At 43.5% G+C, this 14,361-nt stretch overlaps 1 long non-coding RNA gene across 1 annotated transcript; it reads right to left on the bottom strand.

The window, feature by feature from the left end:
* Positions 1-214: 214 nt before the first annotated feature.
* On the bottom strand, positions 215-7,131 carry LOC116783387. Its single transcript, XR_004355668.1, has 2 exons — positions 6,987-7,131; positions 215-422 (listed from the first exon to the last, which is right to left on the bottom strand). It is a non-coding gene; the product is annotated as an uncharacterized LOC116783387 (long non-coding RNA).
* Positions 7,132-14,361: the final 7,230 nt, after the last annotated feature.

Genomic DNA, 14,361 nt, shown 5'->3' with positions numbered 1-14,361 from the left:
CATCCAAAGATAGAGCTCTAAAGACACTCAGATATCTCCCCATTTCATCTCAAGTGTGAAATCTGTTTTCTATTCTAAGTAAGTTCACAACTATAAACCACAGTTCTTTCCTCTTTCTCCCCAGCTCACGTGTCGTTCACACAGAATAAAAACTTACAAGTTTTAAATAACAACAACTGCTGTTAGTGGTTTTTTCTCAGAGGGGAGAGCCCCCCCTATTTTTTTCCTCTTTTTTTTTATTAAATCAAAGGCAGTAGCTCCAAATTCACAGTCAAAACTCGAAGAAAGTGAAGCTCATGAAGCTCTGGAAGCTACAGCACCATCCTGCTCCCAGCTTGCTTTGAAGTCTCCATCAGCCACTCTTCCAAGCCACGGAGCTGTTTTCCCTCAAATGATTGTAGGAAATCACTTGGACTGATTCTCTGGGAAGTTAAAACAGAAAGAACTGGTGGAGAAGTGCAACCCCACCACACTTTTCCTCCACATGTTGGACTGGAGTCCTCTGGACTCCCTCCTGCTCAGGAAAGGAGAGTTCCTGGCACACCAGAAGGAATCTTCACAGCCCCTCTCCCTTGGCACTTCCCCATCAGGGTGTCCCAAATTCCTCTGTGAAATATCCCTCCTAAAGGATGTGTGATGATGCTATTTGAGGTGGTTCTAGCTGGGAGAGGATGGCAGTGTGGTGTTCAGTGCTGGATCCTCTCCACGTGCTCCTCCTGCTGAGCCGAGGACCCAGAGCTGGAGCCTCAGAAATCTCCCCGAAATGCGACTCTAATCAAATTTAAAAATGGCATTTTCTAAAACAGGTTATGATATCTTAACAAGAAGTGCCTAATCTGAAAACTTCAGTCAGGTTGGGCGTGGGGAACCCCAACTGTTACACTCGGAAGTCATTTGAATGAATCCTGCTCAGACGGTGACAGAAGTCACTTCGTTTTCACGGCAACATTTTGGTTTAGAGGGATGGGATGCAGGAGCTCCCAGATCTCTGCCTGTGCTGCTCAGAACTGCTGAACACTCCCCAGCTCTTCCCAAGCTCAGCAGGGATTAGGAGGCATTTCTGGGAAGACCATCTGCTGAGCTGACTGTGGGAGAACCCGGTGCTGCCTTTTTGCTCCTGCTTTGGGGCTCCCCGGGAGGTGACGGAGTCAGGAGAGGACTCCACTCACCCAAATCCCACCTGCATCCAACACATGCCAAAGTCCTGAAGAACCCACATGCTGGGGCAGGTTTTAGGCTCATTTTTAAGCACCCTGGGGATGACTGAAGGCACTGACCAGAGTGTTAAAGGCTTCCAAACAAGGCCGAAGAGTGACTTGAGCCTCTCAAAGGCATTTTAGTGGAATTGGATTCGGGTACAGCAGTGGGGCAAGAGGAGGAGGCTGCAGAGATTGTCCTTGTGCTGGAGCTTTTGTAGGAAGAAAAGGAAAACACCACAGCAGGGAAAACAGAAATCCTCACTTTTAGTAAATTCAATGCTTAAAACATGGAAAAACCACATAAGATACTTCTGATCAAAAGGTAAAATCATCACAGAATCCCAGAATGGTTTGGGTTGGAAAGGACCTTAAAAATCATCCAGTTCCAACCCTCTGCCATGGGCAGGGACACCTTCCACCAGACCAGGTTGCTCCAAGCTCCATCCAGCCTTGGACAATTCCAAGGATGGTTCACAGCAAGTCAAAAAGATCCCTGAAAAGGAGGGACACAAACAAGTGCAAAGCCCAGAGATGAAACCCAACAAAAGTCTGGGACAAAGGGCAGGGCCACTGGAATCAAGGCTTCCAAACTCCATTCTATGGCCATTTTTTACTGTTTATGTGCAAGTGTCATTTCTTTGACGTGCACAAAATTGCTATTAATTAATATAATAAAGTAAAGCACGACCGAAACTATTGCATAAGAAAGGTGACTGACCAAATCATCACCATGAAATCTGAGGGATGAGAAGAGACAAGGGAGAAAATTCATGATTTAAAACCCATGGAGAACAAAAACAGGAAAAGAAAACAACACAGAAAAAATATTACTGAAAAAATAAAATGGCAAAGTGTGGTTTTATTTCATAAATTTAAATAAATTCCTTTTCCTTTTTTTTTTTTTTTTTTTTTTTTTTAGTGATAGTGTTTGTCCTCTCTTTGTATCAACAGTCTGATTGATTTGCCAAAAACTCTTCATGGCCGTAAAATATGGCCTTTCAAGAGGGTTTCCAGCTTTGTGAAGAAATCCTGGATTTTAGGTCTTTAATTATTAATTCTTGAGTAATCTGTGGGTTAGTGCTGACACTTAGAACAAGATCAATATAGTGAATTGCTTCAGAGGCAAAATTAAATCACATCACAAAAATGAAATAGTATCACTTAAAAGATAGAATGGAATATTCCATCCACTTTTTTTTTTTTTTCCCCTCACATTCCCAAAATAAACTAATGAAGCGTTATGGTATTAGAACAAAATGTTTTGTTCATCTGGAGACTTTCTTGAAATAGGTTGAAAAAAACCCCATTTCTGCTCAGCTTTGCAGATAATGAACAAATTCGGGCCATCAAATTAAAGCCAGTTTTCCTACTGTAAAATTGAATAGGTATTAATTTTATATTTTTTTAATATATTTTTTTAATAAAATACACTCTTGGGGATATCTGAAGAAATCTGCCATTGAGCTCAGCTTTACAACATGAGTCAGTCACTGCCATGCCTTTGATTACAGCTAAAATTAAACCCTTCCCAGTCTGACATCCTGCACATTTTCACACACACACAAAAAAACAAATGGACTTGTGAAGGGTTTGGACCGAAATGTCAAGGATCCACCAGGGATTTAGGAAGTGTAGGCTCAGCTTCCTGCTGAATCTGACTCAGACAGGCATTTTTAATCTTAGATCATGTGAAATAGGGAGCTGCAGAAGCTCAAGCCACGGTTCCTTCCTCCCCTGGCAGGTTCTCCCCATCAGGTTACAAATCACCAGGCAAGCTGTTGCAATCTCTGAGGAGATATTCGGGAAATAGGGAAAAGAGACAAAACTTTGGGCTAAAAGGAAAATTTCTGAGCAGATCTGTCATAAAATTCAAGGTGGAAAAACTCCATTGCAGGGTTAAAAAGGGCTTTTTCCTTTATTATTTCCATATTATTATTATTATAAATTCCAGTGTTTAAAAAGGTTGAAAGTTATAATATTATCTTAGTATTAAGATAGTATTATTAAGCATAAAATTTAAGTGGGAAGATACTTTTTCAATCAGTTTTGAGCTCCTAAATTGGTGAGATCACTATGAAAGCTCAGCCTTCAAGCACTGTCATAGTAAGAGCTTCAATATTTCTTCTCGGGTTATAGAAGAGAATTAACTCTAACTCTTGATTGATCATTATTTGGAGTGGAATAAACTGAATGGAATTAAAGCCATTTAAATCTTGAGTTAAGTGTCATAAACTGATTCTGTGCAATCAAAGAAATCCCCTCCAAATTATACCATTAGTTAATTTAGATAATCAGGAGACAAGACTCAGCTATAAAGCTGGAGATGACAGAGAGATATGAAGAGAAAAGGCAGCAATGCAGCTTTATTGGTAAGCTGGATAAACATGGAAATAAGTGGACTAAACAGTCACCAAAAAATAGGGGCTGTGAGGAGGAAAATTAAATCTGCACATCCAACTACTGTGTTATTATTCATGGAGAATTATTCTCCAGTGCAAAGGAGAAACATAGGGAAGAAAAGATGAGTTTTGCTGATTTACACTTAAATTTATAATATAGAAATTTGCATTGAAATATAAATTCCATTTAAATTTTTGGGCCCTAAATCTGAGTTGATCCATGGGAACAGACAAGGCAGGAGTGGAGCAGAGAGAGAGAAATCAGAGTTTTTCACACGTGGCTGCTGATTTATTGCCAGAGGACAGGATGGGACAGAAATGGGGGCAGACAGGGAGAAGAGAAGGAGTCGAAGAGGCCAAATAAACTCCCACAGCACCTTCTGGAGGGACTGGGAGAAAACCTCTGCAGAAAAGCTGAAGGAGCAGCTCTAGGGAAAAGATCTTTCGGAGACCCCACCGAAGAAACCCAGAGAGGGGGAGAATTCCAGCAGTTTAGTGGTTCAAAGGCCACAACACAGAGCATCATTCCAAGATTTCCTTGCAGAGGAAGCTCCCCACATCCCTGTGAGGGTGCTCCTGCCCAAGGGAGAGCGTGGGACAAGGGACAGCAGGGGGAGAGGAAGAGGATGGTGACTGCAAGCAGCACACCCGGCGAGCTGAGGGATGAACAGGAGGAGGGAGAGGGTGGAGAGATTCATGCTGGGCTAAAACATCACAAAACTCACACAGTTGGGAAGAAAAGGATGAAAACAGAACAAAAATGTGCCTGAGAGATCAGACAGGAGCCCTCTGAGGGGACAAGGGAAGGAAGAGAGCAAAATCAAAGGAAGAGAAGAACAAAAGCAAAGGTCCCTTCACCTTTCCACGAGCTGTTTCTTCTGCTCCCCAAAGTTCTGGCTGCTTTTCACCTGTTTTGCAAATACTGAAAATGCTGTATTTATTATATATTATAATGATTTATTTATAAAATAGCCAAGGGCTTGCTTGACATAAGAACTGTGAGGCCACAGACGGAACTCGGTCTGAGCTCCCCGGGTTTGTCGTGCAAGGCAAAGGTGGATCAGAGGGAAACCTGGAGCTGCCAACCTGAACAACAACAACAGTCAGGACAGACAAATTTAAAGTGGTTTAAACATCATTTCAAAATCAATAGCTGGAGTGGACAGCCCAGAGATTGTGGGGTGTGAACTGTGACAGTCACATTAAAACACGGACTGTGGGATTGACCAAAACCCCACCAAAACCAACCTCAGAGGGGGTGGAGGTGACAACCACTTTCTTCAACAGCAGATATTTAGTTCATGTTGTCTTTCCATGCCTGGAAGTGTCCAAGGCCGGGCTGGATGTGCCTTGGAGCAACCTGGGATAGTGGAAGGTGTCCCTGCCTGTGGCAGGGGGTGGCACTGGATGATCTTTAAGGTTTGTTCCAACCCAAACCATTCTGGGATTCTACAATTCCATATGACACAGGAGTGGAGGTCAAACTGCTCCATAACATCATATCCCCTCTAAACTGAATATTTAGACTGAAGATTGCATTGAAACTGGTTTTTTTTAAATAAAATTCACAAAAAGCAGGCAAGGATTTAAGCAAATTCCATGTACCAACAAAACCTCAATCCTGGGAATACGAGTCATTAAAACACACCCCAACCCCCACACCTGAGTTAATATATATTATATATATATTATAATACATGTTTTTTCCTTATGTTGGTAAATAATTGAAAAACAGGCTCTAAGACTCATTTTGTTATGGGAACAAAGAAGAGGAGGAACAGCATTTTCTATTTTTCAGTCCCCTGCTGGTGTTAAAGAACTGGGTGCACTCAGAGAGAGTTTTATAATATGACAATAAATTATTACTCCCTTCATGCTGAATTTTACATCACATTAGAAAACTTTTGGGAAAGGACCAAGGATAGCAAAAAAAAAAAAAAACTAAATAAAAGCTAATTCTTCATGGAAAATTATCATTGTAAGATGAAAACTCAGGAAACTGTTGCTTTTATCCAAAGAAACCATGAGCCTACATGAATATCTGACCAGCATAAATTCCAATGATAATGTTGTTGAGTGTCTTGCTAAAATGTGCTGGAAGAAGAGCAAGAAAGTAACATTTTCACCAGTATTTTAATTATGTAATTTTTTTTTTTACCACAAGAATTGAAGCTGCTGTGACACGAGTTTGGGAAATTTGGTCTCTGAGCACAGGAGCAGAGCTGAGCTTTAAGGTCAAGGGGGTGCTCAAATACCTTTCCCAAATTAGTCTGTGAATGTCACAGGAGCTACTCAGCACGTCGTGGGATGGTCTGGAACCCATTTGGGGTTGGAAGGGACACATCCCTGAATTCCCTGCACCAGGGTGGGCTGCAGGGCTGCTCTATTCCCTCCCCACTGGACAATAATAACCAGGGAGTGCCCCTTTCCAGCCTAATTCCAGAGTCACCCTCAACCTGCTGCCTGATCCCAGGTATCAGCCAGGGAGGGATATGGTTATGCAACGACCAGGAGCCATCAGCAGAGCTGGCTGGGAGAATTCTGGGAGGATTTCCTTCTTTTGGTGCAATAAAAAAAATAAATCTTGCTGGTTTGGAAAGGCTCTGCTGGTTCTCAGCGAGCAGGAGGAAACACGAGGAGTATTTCTGTGAAACAATTCATTTCACGGGGGTTTTTTTTGGTTTTGGTCTCGTCCTGATCCATGAAAACTGATGCTTTGCTTTAAATTTCTTAAGAACACTTGGAAGTGTTCATGTTATCACTGGTTACAATCTACCATCAGCCCACAGAGTCCCAGGGAATCTAAGTTGGAAGAGACCCTCAGGATCATCCAGTCCCACCACCACAATCACCCCTAATCCACGTCCCCAAGGGCCACATCCAGGTGCCTCTGGATCCCTCCCAGAGATGGTGACTCCAGCACCCCCCTGACATCCTGCATTTCTACATTAATACTGAAAAGAATTTTTTTATTTTTTTTTTTAAAAAAACACCACATTTCTCCTACAGAGTGCAAATCAGGTCAGAGAGGCTCAAATCATGCCAACAGATTTCTTTCACCCTCACTGGGAAGAAGAGAGGGAGGTACCAGCCACACAGCTCTTCCTCCAGTTGCACTCCATGGAAAAATCCCTGTTGCCTTTTCCACTGATTTTTTCCCCTCCATACCCTCAATGACTGGAAAATAACGGGGTTTTGCCCATCGAAAACTATAACTGCACGAGAATAGATGGATTTCACAAGGTTTTTTCCTTCTTTCCTCTTTTTGTCCAGCTTAAATCCTTCCCTTCCTCCGAGCTTTGTCCGCTCTGCTTTCTTCCCGTCACGTTCCACCCTTGACTGACGTGTCCAAGTGCTCCTGGATCAAATGGAGCCCCTCTGCAGTCACCTGATACAGCACTTCAGCTGTTTCTGGAAGGTTTTTGCCTCTGCTGTGGGTTTGGTTTGCTCCAGAAATCCAACTTGCTGAGGGCCCCTCCGATGCCCCAGCTCCAGAAACTCGCATTTTATATTCCATTACTCTGCTGCCACGACTGAGAAACATCCCCCTGCAAACATATCTTGCTATTTTTACTGATCCCCCCCCCACCAGCCTGACGTTCTCAGGTTTCCCCCATCACCAGCTGGGGGATTTTTTCAGTGTCTCATTATTATTAATAGCTGCCCATCCTTCAGATCCCTCACCTCAGATTCACTCCCAGTTATTTCTGTGTTGACAGTTGCAGCCTCTGCACTTCATCTCATTTGTCATGTGTGTGCCTTCTCCTTCTTATGTTCTGAAGCATCATACCCCCAGTTAGAACTTTTGCCTCTCTGCCCCCCAGAAACAGCACAAATTCCACCCTGCACTGCTGCAAATGGCTTTTTTAATTCCTTAGTGAACACCAAAACATCCTTTCAGTCGTGGAATTCAGCCCTGAGAGGTTTCTTTGCTCGTGATACACAAAGTCCAGCACTGCTGGATTTTTGCTTTCTCATTTCTTTGGGCAGAGTCTTCTAAACTTTTGCTTTGTCTCTTCACTTGAGACAAGTCACAGACTACTCAGGCCTTTTCCTCTGTTTCCACAGTGAATGAACAGAGAGACCCATTTGGCAAAAACACCATCTTTTCCCTTATTTGCTGTTTCCATTTGTGCCCCCGAGAGAAATTGTTCAAACATAACCAAAAAGACACAAGACTGACACAATCTTTTATAAAAAACTCCGTTATCACAGATTTTTGCAGCAGGGTGTGGAACTCAGAAGTGAAGGAGTTTGGCTAAAGCTGCACTGAAAATCTGGCAGAGGGATGGATATAGAGCTTCATTTTTTAAGAATCAAATCAGTGCCTTAACCCTCATGCCACAAACACGAAAAATCAGAGGTTACCAGCACTCCAGTGCAGAGGAAGGGGCTGCACCCACGTGGATTTAATCTCCTCTCTCGTGCCCAAAAGCAAATCCTGCTCTCCCTCCACTGGCACTGGGAGAATGATGAAGGGACGTGTCTGCAGACATTTCCTTTCACACAATCATGGAATGGTTTGGGTTGGAAGGGACCTTAAAGCCCATCCAGTTCCACCCCCTGCCATGGGCAGGGACACCTTCCACTAGAACAGGTTGCTCCAAGCCCCATCCAACCTGGCCTTGGACACTTCCAGGGATCCAGGGGCAGCCACAGCTTCTCTGGGAAACTGTTTCCAGTGTCCCATCACTCCCACAGCCAAGAATTTCTTCCCAATATCCCATCTAACCCTACTCTCCGTCACTTTGAAGTCATTCCCCCTTGTCCTGTCACCCTTGGAAATAGTCTTTCTCCATCTTTCCTGGAGTCCCTTCAGGCCCTGCAAGGCCACAATCAGGTCACCCCAAAGCTTCTCTTCTCCAGGCTGAACAATCCCAGCTCTCCCAGCCTTTCCTCCCAGCAGAGCTGCTCCAGCCCTGGGATCCTCTTGGTTCCTGCTCTGGACTCTCTCCAGCAGCTCCATGTCCTTGCTGTGCTGTTCCCCAGGGCTGGAGCAGCTCTGCAGGGGGGTCTCTCCTGAGGGGGCAGAGGGGCAGAACCCCCTCCCTCACCTCCTGCCCACACTGCTCTGGATGCAGCCACATGTAAGGAATATTCTCTCCTTCTTCCAAATTAATATTTGAGGGGAAATCACACGAGGTGTGTGTTGGAATAAACAAGCCCCACCCCGTTTAAAAAAAGCATCATCAGCAAACCCGTCAAAATAACTTCGTTAAAAACTTCCCTTAAGAGAACACCTTAAAATCAAGTTAAAAAAATACAAATAAAACAATCCAACAGTGAAGCACTTGTTTTTAATGCCTTTAACTCCTGCAAAGTGTCAATGCAAAGCACGAGCCCTGTTAGAATTCGGGTGGCTGGTGCTTCTAAACACAGGGGGGGGAATTTGGTGCAAAAAAATTTGATGACCAGCACCCACAGCCAGGGCAAACAGCTCCTCCAGCCACACTCCCAGGGCACAAGATAGGATTAGACAGGGCCAAACCACCTCAGAGCTGCTCAGAACCCACTTTACTCCAATATTTCTCCATATTTTTCCAGTACCCTCTACTGAGCCAATATGAAATCTATCCCAGAAAATGAGGAAAAGTTACTTATGAGGTTGTTGTTTTGGGGTTTTTTTTCCAAACTAGAGGAAAAGCAAGTCAGTAGAAACATGCCTGCTTGGATCTGCTTTTTCCTGGTTCTCCTGTTATCCCTCCCAAATGCTTCCCTCCCTGGGGTGGATTTTCAAACACGTCCCAGGAGCTCCCAGCTGGGGGAGTTTGGCCAGTGCTCAAAAAAAACCACGGGACAAGGAGCATTTCCCTGTAATGGAGCTGGATGTGGATTGGGGATGAAGGAGGAGGGGGCAGGATGGGAAGGCTTCGAGAAAGCCCTTAAATGGTCACAGAGATCTTCAGGGTCTTCTCCCCAGCTCCAGCAGGCACCCAAATTTCCAAGGGAGTAGCTCCAGGACTGAGCAGCTTTCTGTGCCTGGAAGGAGCAAGGAAGTTGTTTCCCAGCTTTCAAGAATTAGAATTGATTGGGAGACACAATTTGCTGCGGTCCAAAGTGATTTTCTGTCCTTGGAAGTGCTGAAATCCAGACTTTTCTCATTTTTCTGTGACTTTTCTCATTTTTCTGTGACTTTTCTCACCTGAAATACGTTTGTGCCCAAGGCAGAGAGGATTTGGTGTGTCCTTAGTGACTGGGAATTAATTCCTGACTGGGTGCTGGTTGTCCTCAGGGTGTTACTCGTTTTAATTTAGTATTTCCTATAAGCTTTCCTGTCCCTCCTTGGTCCCAAGGAGACTCATGGGAATAAATTATGCCAGCTCAGCAGAGCAAAGCATAGGAATAAATTCTGCTCCTCACCCTCTTCCCAAATATCCAGTAAGGTCCCAATCCAGGAGCTTTTGCTCATCACTTCAAACACTTTTGCAGCTTTTATTTCCATGGTGGGAACTTCTCCCTCCAAACCAGATTCCTGTTGTCCCTCCCTGCTCCCAGGATCCCATGGAGCAGCTCCACAGGAGCAGAAACCCTTTTATCCAGGTGGCTTTGAGCCTTCTGTTCATCCACAGGAATCCTCCCATTCCCTTTGTTTTCCAGGGGATGCAGCAAAGTAAAAGACAAACACTCCTCTGCCAAGAACAAGCTTTCACTGCTTATCATTTAAATAAAAAAAATCTGGTGATTCCACTTAACTTTTCATGAGTTGGGAAAGTCCACAGCACTGTTATTATTATTTTTTTTCTATTCCCAGGCAATTTGGTTTGTCCTTTATCTCCCCACCACAGGAATATGTTGGATTCCAGTCAGGAATTAATTCCCAGTCACCAGCACTAAGGACACACCAAATCCATTCATATTTCAGGTGAGAAAAGTCATAAAAAATGAGAAAAGTCTGGATTTCAGCACTTCCAAGGGCAGCAAATTACTTTGGACCACAGCAAATTGTGTCTCCCAAGTTTTTTTCCCTGGCCTTTTGCTCAGGGAATTTCCATCTCAGTATTCAGGGAACAGAGTTCCTTTTTCACACCTGTAAAACAAAAGGTTGCAAAAACAAAACCGAGCAGAAACAGGGAAATACGTGGAAGAGAAATAAAGGTATCGATGGGACATTTACAGAGCTCAGAAATGGACCTGAAATGGGAAAAATGGCAAAACTGGTAACATGTGGAGGACCAAAAGGTCTCTGAATTAAACTAAATTAGGTTCAGGAGAACTTAATTAGAATTAAGCAGGAAAAAAAGGCAGAAAAAAGGATGTTCCCTCCTTCCTCAGAAGAAATAAGAATAAAGAAAAGGGGGGGTTGAATAGATGACAAAGTTACTTCAGCAGAAATTATATTTTCAGTTCCATTCTTGTCTGTTTTTCTAACTTTAAACACTGATAATGATACACTTGACCCTTTTGTTCTCCTTTTCCTCATCCTGCCCTTTCCCCCTGTTTTTTAACTCTTAAAAGATGGTTGAGTGTTTGAATTTATGCTTGGAAACCACGGATAACTTTAAAACCAAACCATTTGTTTCACTTGATACCCCAATTTTTCTAAAGCCTGTTGGAATTATTTTGTTTGAATTATTATTTGTAATTTGTGAGATTCAACTTTTAATTCTTATTTCATTGGAGGTGTTTGTTTTATTCTGGCAACGATCCTGTCAAAAAGCAGAGTTGATGGTGGGGCTTCCATGGGAAAAAATGCTTTAAGAAATATAAATTAATTTCTTGCTTGCAACAAAGATTTTAAAACTTAAAGAGGACTTTTATTCTTCAGGAAAAATGGCTTTACAAAGTTGGATGGTTCCAACTGTGTTTTGGAGCAGGAGAGAGATTATTTTATTGCTCCTTATTTGAGAAGGGGGAAAAAAAGGTAGAGAGGTGAGAAAATGAGACAGGAAAGAAGAGGATGGGATAAAAAACAAACCCTGAAAGATGGAAATATTTGAAAAGAGGAGTGAAAACAAAGAAAAGATGGGGGAAAAAAGTGGTGAGGAGGGAAAGAAGGAAGAGCTGCCAAAGGGAGAGCAAAAATAAATATAAATCAATTAAAAGAAATTAAAATAAATTTAAAAAAAATAATAAAAATAGAATTGAGAAAAAGTAAATTGAAAGAAGCAAAGCAGGGAAGAGAAGGGACATGGAAAAAGAAGGGAATAAAAGAAAAGGGGAGGGAAAAATAAAAGCTGAAAGATGGGAAAAGGAGAAAAAATCAAAATGGGAAAAGGAGAAAAAACTAAAATGTGGGAAGTGTAGGAAGGGGGACAAGGACAGTGTGGAAAGCAGGGAAAGGGAAGGAGTAGCAGTAAGAAAGGATGGGAATTTGGGAGTGGGGAGAAAAGGACTTGAAATATTCTCATTCCTGAAGAGGGAAATGAAGTTTCAACTGAAAAGCAAATTAAAATTATTTCAGCCAAAGTTACAGTGTTGCACCTTTTCTTCAGACAAAACTCTCTCACTGTTGCCATGAAGGAACTCTGTGACATCTCTGATTTTCCAAGATCACTGGAAGAGATTTTTCTCCTGAGATTCCTGGATTTGTCCTCCCAGGTCACTGAGGTGATGACACTCAAGCTTTGGGAACTCAATTCCCAGGGAATGGTCACGGCCCCAAGGCTGCCAGAGCTCCAGGAGGGTTTGGACAACGCTCTGAGGGACAGGGGGGAGTGTTGGGGTGTCCTGGGCAGGGCCAGGCCTTGGACTGGATGATCCTTGGGGATCCCTCCCAACTCAGGATATTCTGTGATTCCCTGATTCCATTCCCTCAGCTTATTCCTGACTCCAAAGGTCTCCAAACTGGGAGTTTCCTTCAAATACAGATTAAAAAAGGGTTTGTTGCATCGAAAATGCAGTTTAGCTCCACGTGCCCCGTTGAGGATGAGCCTTTTTTCCATCATCCTCATCCTTGCAGTCTCAGAATTATCTCACTCTACCAACTGCTGACATTTGATGCTGGGAAGGAGTCCTGGAATCCTGAATGAGCTGCTTGGTGGGAAAATCTGAAGGGAAAAGAGGCTCTTTGAAACATGGCAGGGAGTGGGAAAGACACCTTCAGCTGGGATGGGGGGAGAGCCACCCTGGAGAAGCCCCCTGGAGCAGAGAGGTTTGTGCTTGAGATCTTCCACTGGGTTCTTCAGAACAAACAAACTCTGCATTTGTTTTTCCACAGATCATTTTCCAGTCACTCACTCACTGGTTTCTGACAATCAACATCCATCAAATCCATCTCCTTCCCTCTCCCTTCTCAAGGGGAGACCTGCAGGAGGTGGATTTGGTTATTAATTCCTGTTGCCTTAGGAATGCTACTCCTTTTATTACTTGGGACCATAAGGAATAGCCATAAAGTTGCATGAAATTGTTAAAATATATGTGATTTTGCAAGAGATTCATCAGCCCAGCAGGACTCCTCTCTGGGGATCCCACAGCACTGGATTTGAGAGGCAAAGTTCTTAACCCTTTTCCCACATAATCATAGAAAGGTTGGGTTGGAAGGAATATTAAAAATCATCCAGTTCCAACCTCCTGATGTGGGCAGGGATATCTTTCACTATCCCAAGACCTGTCCAACCTGGCCTTGGGCACTTCCAGGGATGGGGCAGCCACAGCTTCTCTGGGTAACCTCTGCCAGTTGGGACCAATCCATGGATTACCTTGAAAATGAAGCCCCATTTCTTTACATACACAGACACAACAAGAATTAGGAAAGCCAGAAAAGAAGAAAGCTCCCAATTCAGATCTTCCAAATCCCAAACTCCTGCCATCCCAGTGCCTTGAGCAGCAAGAACTGACTCTAAGCAGCAAACTTAACGGGAAAACACACTGCAAACATGTTTAGAGAATTGTCCTGCTTCAAACACACCAACTTTCAACCTCCTTTAACAAGTAGATTTCAAATGTTCCAAGTAGAATCCAAATGTTGCTATGTGCACAACTCCAACAGCAATGCAAACATGGTTTAAAAAATTAGGCAATCCTTCAGACTCAGATTTTCTGGAAGGAATCAAAGTGCTCACCCATTGCTTCACTGGAAAAACACTGTATTCCCAGAAAGTTTTCATGACAGACTCTCTACCAGGAGGCTGCAACAGCAACTGGAAGAGCCCAGAGGGCTGATGCATCCAAGAGAACATGGCATAGATTACAAAACTATTCCATATCCTAAAACAAGGAGGGAAGCAAAATTTCAAACCATTTCTGCACTTTCTTAACAGCTACAAATTTGATCTGTGAAAGGAGGTGTTCTAGAAAATGTGGTGTTCCCAAACACACACTGAGACATCAGGAGAACTGTTTTCCAGGACTCTGGAGTGTGCAGCAGTGGGGAGCAGAAAACGGTGGAATCATAGAATGGTTTGGGTTGGAAGGGACCTTAAAGATCATCCAATTCCAAAATCCTGGTGAAAAGGTTCCCACAGAGACTTGGAGACCAAGGGCTGGGCTGCACAACTTCCCAGAGATGGGAAATGCCTCTTGCAAAGGTGTGCAGGGAAGAGAACGAGAAAATTCCAGTCACTACACAAGGATTTGGAAGTTCATTGCCTTGTTTAGGATCAAAGAATGGTTTGGGTTGGAAGGGACCTTAAAGATCATCCAGTTCCACCCCCTGACATGGGCAGGGACACCTTCCACCACATCAGGTTGCTCCAAGCCCCGTCCAGCCTGGCCTTGGACACTTCCAGGGATCCAGGGGCAGCCACAGCTTCTCTGGGCAACCTGGGCCAGGGCCTCCCCACCCTCATTGTAAAAAATCTCTTCCTTATATTTAATCTAAACCT

The sequence above is a fragment of the Chiroxiphia lanceolata genome, chromosome 2 (assembly GCF_009829145.1).
Source record: "Chiroxiphia lanceolata isolate bChiLan1 chromosome 2, bChiLan1.pri, whole genome shotgun sequence".
Lineage (NCBI taxonomy): Eukaryota > Metazoa > Chordata > Aves > Passeriformes > Pipridae > Chiroxiphia > Chiroxiphia lanceolata.
The sequence above is the reverse complement of the archived record's forward strand: the minus strand, read 5'-3'. Positions and strand labels throughout refer to the sequence as shown.